This window comes from Pipistrellus hanaki, assembly GCF_964339955.1.
Source record: "Pipistrellus hanaki genome assembly, chromosome: 7".
NCBI classification, from domain to species: Eukaryota; Metazoa; Chordata; class Mammalia; order Chiroptera; family Vespertilionidae; genus Pipistrellus; species Pipistrellus hanaki.
The window spans coordinates 55,890,716-55,896,742 of NC_140509.1; positions in this window are offsets into that span (position 1 = coordinate 55,890,716).

Consider the following 6,027-nt stretch of genomic DNA (forward strand, 5'->3'; position numbering starts at 1 on the left):
GGTAAGTAGTAAGAATTAGAATGTGTTGCCGGGAATTGTCCAGCATGTAATAATTACAATTAGGGAGCTCAAGGGTTGAATCAAATGTAATTACCTGTTGGAAGGGCTGAAGGCACTTGCCCCAAACCTGAATGAGACTGTCTGCTACATGACAGCTCAGGGCATTTTATTGCCTCCTGTTGGCAAAACACCTGAACAGCTGTAGGCTATTCCCCAAAATGACAATGCTTCTGTACCCAATCCTTTGAAGTGTATTATCTCCACCTTGCCTTAGGACAAATTGTGTTAATAAAAGCAGGGTCCTAAGTCAAGGAGGGGAGTCTTCAGTTCCTTTAGCTCAGTGATTCCCAAAGTGGTCTATATCGACCCCCAGGGGTCTATGACAACCTGCAAGGGGTCTACGTCAGCGGGAAAAAAAATTTGGGGGTCCATGAAATGAAAATGGGGGTCCACGATAGTGGATCTCAACATACACTGATAGTACCTATTTACTTACATCATATTATCTTATAATATAAAAACATATAAATTATTTATAAAAGTACCTATGAAGTAAAAAATTTATTATATATGTTTATAAAATTGTGTAAGTTGTAGGATAAAAACCTGCACATAATGATATACCAGTATCATCTTGTTACGAGCATACGGGCAGTAAACATTCTTGCCAATTTTTGTCTCAAAGCTTCGCGAACTTGCACCGACTTGTTCAATTCGTCACTCTATAAATATGAATGTGAGAAAAATACGTTCATTCGTTTCCTGAATCTTGAATAGGAAAGTGCTGAGAAAATATTTAAAAAAAATATAAACTGGTAGTTTATCATACAAATTATAGTGAATCAGTGTTATTTTGTTTGAGAATGCCGGAGAAAAGTAGGTACATTATTTTTTATTAAATTTTAACACTAAACTTCACTACAGTTAGAAATTTACAAAAAAATCAATATCAGGTAAGTAGGGGGTCTACCCAAAACCGAAAAACATGGCAAGGGGTCTACGGCACAAACAAGTTTGAGAACCTCTGCTTTAACTGAAGATCCTCTGGCCCCAATGCCTTTATTTATATATATATATATATTTTTTTTTTAATTGATTTTTTACAGAGCAAGAGAGAGGGGCTGAGAGTTGGAAACATCGTTGAGAGAGAATCATTGATCAGCTGCCTCCTGCACACCCCCTACTGGGGATGTATGTGCCCACAACCAAGGTACATGCCCTTGACCGGAATCGAACTCAGGACCTTTCAGTCCACAGGCCGACGCTCTGTCCACTGAGCCAAACTGGTTTCAGCCCAATGCCTTTGAAAATTATCTTTCTTCTTGGTGTACTCAATCATCTACGCGCAGCCCCTTTCTCCAGAATGCTGGACCCTTTGTAAGGCTGGGAAAAGAACCCCAGCAATGTTTATTTGTGAATTTGGTCTTAGGAGTCAAAGGTTTGAAGGTACAATGTACAACGTTTATTTACAGAACAGTCCTCATAATGGTGGAATAGAGCAGAACAAGCTGTGAGCTTCCTTTATTTAATTGGTGGTTATTTCTATTAACTAGAACATAATTATAGACGATCATTTTGCCTGCAAGAACTTTTTTGTTAATTCTCACCAGAGGATGCCGGTATTTTTTTTCATTGCTTTTCGGAGTGGGAAGAAGGGACAGAGAAACTGGTTGCCTCTCATATGTCGTGTCCTAGTCTGAGTGAACCCACAACCCAGGCATGTGTCCTTGAACAGAATTGAACCTGAGACCCTTCAGTGTGCAGGCCAGTGCTCTGACCATTCAGGCACAACAGCAAGAGCTCATATGCATGTTTTGTGTTTCTTTGGTAAAATTCCAGCTCCTCAGTCTCCTTGGCTACAGTAATCACAATTCTGAACATCAGGATTTTATGAAAATGTCTATTGATAACTTAGAATAAGCTTATTAGAGAACTAGAGGCCTGGTGCATGAAATTTTGTTATGGGGTGGGGTAGGGAGGCGTCCCTCAGCCCAGCCTACACCCTCTCCTGTCTGGGACTCCTCAGGGGGTGCCAGACTGCCAGTTTAGACCTGATCCCTCTCTCAACCACTGGTTCCCAACCACTTGCCTACCTGCCAGCATGATCAACACCTAACTGCTCCCCTGCAGGCCTGCCCCCCCCCCCCCCCCGCAACTGTCCTTCCCTGCTGGCCTGATCACCCACAAACTGCCCTCTCCTGCTGACCATCTTGTGGCCATCTTTGACCACACGGAGGTGGCTATCTTGTGCTATGGTGGGTCAATTTGCATATTATCTTTATTAGGATAGTTCATTGGCTTTGCAACCTGTTGATTGCTTGCTCTGTATAGCATCTTATCCTATTTAGATTTTTTTAAATTGGTTTGGGAGATATTTGAGAATGGCACAAACTAGAGGTAAGTAGACCTACTAGATGGCAACACTAGTATTCTACTGAGCATCTCACTGATGGGGAGGATGAGTTCAAGCTAGCAGAATACGTTTTCATTAGAGGCCTGGTGCATGAGGATTGGTGCATTTGTGTGTGTGTGGGGGGGGGGGGTGTCCCTTAGCCTCGTGCCTGCATACACTCGCAGTCAGGGACCCCTCAGGGAATGTTCACCTGCTGGCTTAGGCCCTGGGGTATCGGATCTAAGCTGGCAGACATCCCTCTGGCAGCCCTTAGGAGATCTGACTAATGGCTTAGGCCCGCTTCCTCGCGCGCGCCCCCCCCCCCCCCCCCCCAAACCACATTCAGACATCCTTAGCGCTCCAAAGGAGGTGAGTGAGGCTCCCACCACCACCACTGCGCATGAGCCCGGATTGTGGCTGAGCAAAGCTCCCCCTGTGGGAGTGCACTGAACACCCAGGGGCAGTTTCTGTGTTGAGTGTCTACCCACTGGTGGTCAGTGCATGTCAATGACCAGTCATTCCTGGTAGTTAGGCTGTTATGGTCAATTTGCATATTATCCTTTCATTATGTAGGAAATTTCCCAAAATTTGAGTAAAGTATTTCTTAGCATAATACTCCCCAGGTCCCTCCATGCTGTCTCAAAGAGATCCTTCTTTTTTACTGTTGCATAGAGATACATATATTCTTTCTGATTGGTGTTCTGGATTTCTTAAGATAGAGTATTTACTCTGTATACTAACAGTTGCCAACTTTTTGGACCTCGAGGACCACTAGTGGCCCGTGGGCCCCTGGTCGGCAACTGCTGCTTTATACAGTGCTCTCATTTAGTAAAAAAAAATTTGAACCATGTATTGAGTAGTATTCTTTAGTATGAATGTACCACTTTTTTTTTTTTTAACCCACTCTGTTAATGAACGTTTTACAGGTTTCCTGTTTGGGGAAATAAGAATGAAGCTGCTGTGAATGTTTACATAAAAAACTTCTGTGGCTTCTGGGTGTGTATATATAGTATTAAACTGCATTGCTCTGATAAATAATTTAAAATTTTTCTCAGCAGTGTCTTGTATGATATTTTCTCATGCATGATTTTTAGTATTTTATGTTTCATGATGCTGGGGAATTTATTTTTCTAATTGCTAGTTTATAGATAAATAATGTTTAAATTTTGTATCAAGAGACCTTGCTAAGCTCGTTTTTTATTTTGCTGCTTTATTACACTGGTTAACACCTCTAATACATATTGAGTATTAGTGACGACAGTGGGCTGTGACTAAAGTGTGGTAAATAAGACACCAAGAGAGCAAAATTCAAGGAGGGGCTTCAGGGCGGTGGCAGAAGGCATCTGAGTGAGCACATCCTTGCATTCCTCCTGGAGGCTCTGCCTCTGTAGTGTCCTGGTCCTGCATGAAGACCGTTTTGTTCAAATTTTAGGAAGACATTCAGTATTCCATCCATGTTTGCTGTTGGGTTTGTGTAGGTGCTTAGATAGATGGCGTCTTACATGGTCTTTGTTTAGTTCTCATCAGGTACCCTTTTCCCCCACCCATTGAAATGGTCATAGCCTGTACCCTGTGAAGATACTATTCCTGTTTGGGGGGAGTTTAGTAATGAAACCTTAGGACTGAAAGAGGCCCCCAAACATTGGAGACAAATGTCTTGTTTTATGCCCAGATTACTGTGCAGTGGTGGCCAGTATGGCAGTGACTAAAGTGTTCTCTGAGGTGGCAACGGGAGAAACCAAAGGTGGCACATGTTCCTGAAGCAGAAGCAATTTTAGTTGATTTGACACGTTGACTTTACAAGACCTCCAACGGGTGACACCCCTCCATCTATCTGCTCACGTGGAAGGACCCCTCAAAACATCACTGACAGAAAACAGCAGCCTTTTGCACCACCTCTTTCAGCAGTAGGCCAAAACTGTCAGGAGCAACAAGGACCAAGCCTGTCTCGAGGGCTAGAGAATTACAAACAACCCGGCATTCATGAGGAGACAAGTCTTAAACACCCCCACAGGTGCCTCCCATCTTATCTGCTCCGGTTGCACCCTGCACCCAGCATTGACCCACCCTCACCCACACATATACCCCTGCCCCTTGTGCATACCACTTCTAATGTCAAAACCTGTGTATTTTCCTTGGCTTTAAAATGTGCCGAGCCATGGTTAAAGGGCATGTGTGATGTTAGATGCTAGTCACAAGCACCCTGACTCCAGACAACAGGCCGCTCCCCAGTCCTCTGGAGATAAAGAGCATGTCTGCAGCCAGGCAGCCTGGAATTACTGGATCTTTACCACTTGAAAGTAAAAACTGCTCTCTTCCACAAGTGCCCGAGTCCATATTCAAACTGGCTCATCAATCACTCAGCTAAACCTTTTCCACCTAAACTAAACCTTGGTGGTTCAGTTGTCTCACATATTTACAATTTTAGAATTATTTTCCCATCACCATGTTTGCTTGGGCTTCAGTTTTAGCATTTTAGTAGTAGGGCAGTTTGAGGTGAACTGAATTGCTCTAGAAATCTTAAAAAAAAAAAAAAAAAAAAAAAAAAAAACCATTTAGGAGTCAGAAATGCTGCCTTAACTAATCCCTTGAAGTCCTTAAACTTGATGCTCCCGCTCACCCATGTTTTCCTCACCAGCCCTGACTGGTTTCAAAGCTTACAATAGAAATTGTGAAACCAAAGCTGATGAGACTTTGGAAATAAAGCAGTTAAACCAATTGGTAGCCTTGAACAGAGTTCCCAAGGAGGGTAAACTGGCAATACATATTTAGCTTCAGGTTTTTTCAAAATAGCCATATATAAAGTTTGCATGTAGTTACAATTTAGATATCAGAATTTAGGGTGCTGGTTAGTTATGTCTAGGCAGCATAATTACATTAAATGTTTAAAGGAAACTGGTTCACTGTAATAAGTAGGTAAAACTGCAAGAATGTTCTGTGAGTTTACAATGCTGATTATGAGTTAAATTTAAGTCATAGTGCTAGATGATAATAATAAAAATGAGCCACTGTCACAACCTAACAGGAAGGTGACGTGGTGATAGGCATGTGGTGTAAGAGCACAGAAGAGTGCCTTTTGCTTAAGGAGGTTGGGAAATAAAATTGGAAGAGGTCATCTTTGAACTAACAGCTCTAGGACCCCACTAAATACCAAGCCAGGGTGTGATACTCATTGTAAGGCAAATATTTTTTAAAAGGTCAAGGTGAATTGCTTCCTCTAGAAATTTCAAGAATCCATTTAGGTGGAGGGGTTGAAAGTGGAGGGAGAAGGGGAAGTGGTTACCATGGTGGTGGAAAGATTGTGGTGGATGCTAAACTTAGATTTCATTTCCCCTTCCACTTCTGCCTTCAGCTCCAACTCATTGAGTATTGGCTACTAGCAGCTCACTGCTCAGTTCCTCCCTAGAAATGGTTCTCAGCTAAAGATTTCTGTGTAAGAAAATTTCTTAAAACTTATTTTGGCACAAATTATTTTATTTTATTGATTTTTTTACAGAGAGGAAAGGAGAGAGAGAGTTAGAATCATGGATCAGCTGCCTCTTGCACATCCCCTACTGGGGATGTGCCCACAACCAAGGTACATGCCCTTGACCAGAATCGAACCTGGGACCTTTCAGTCCGCAGGCTCTATCCAC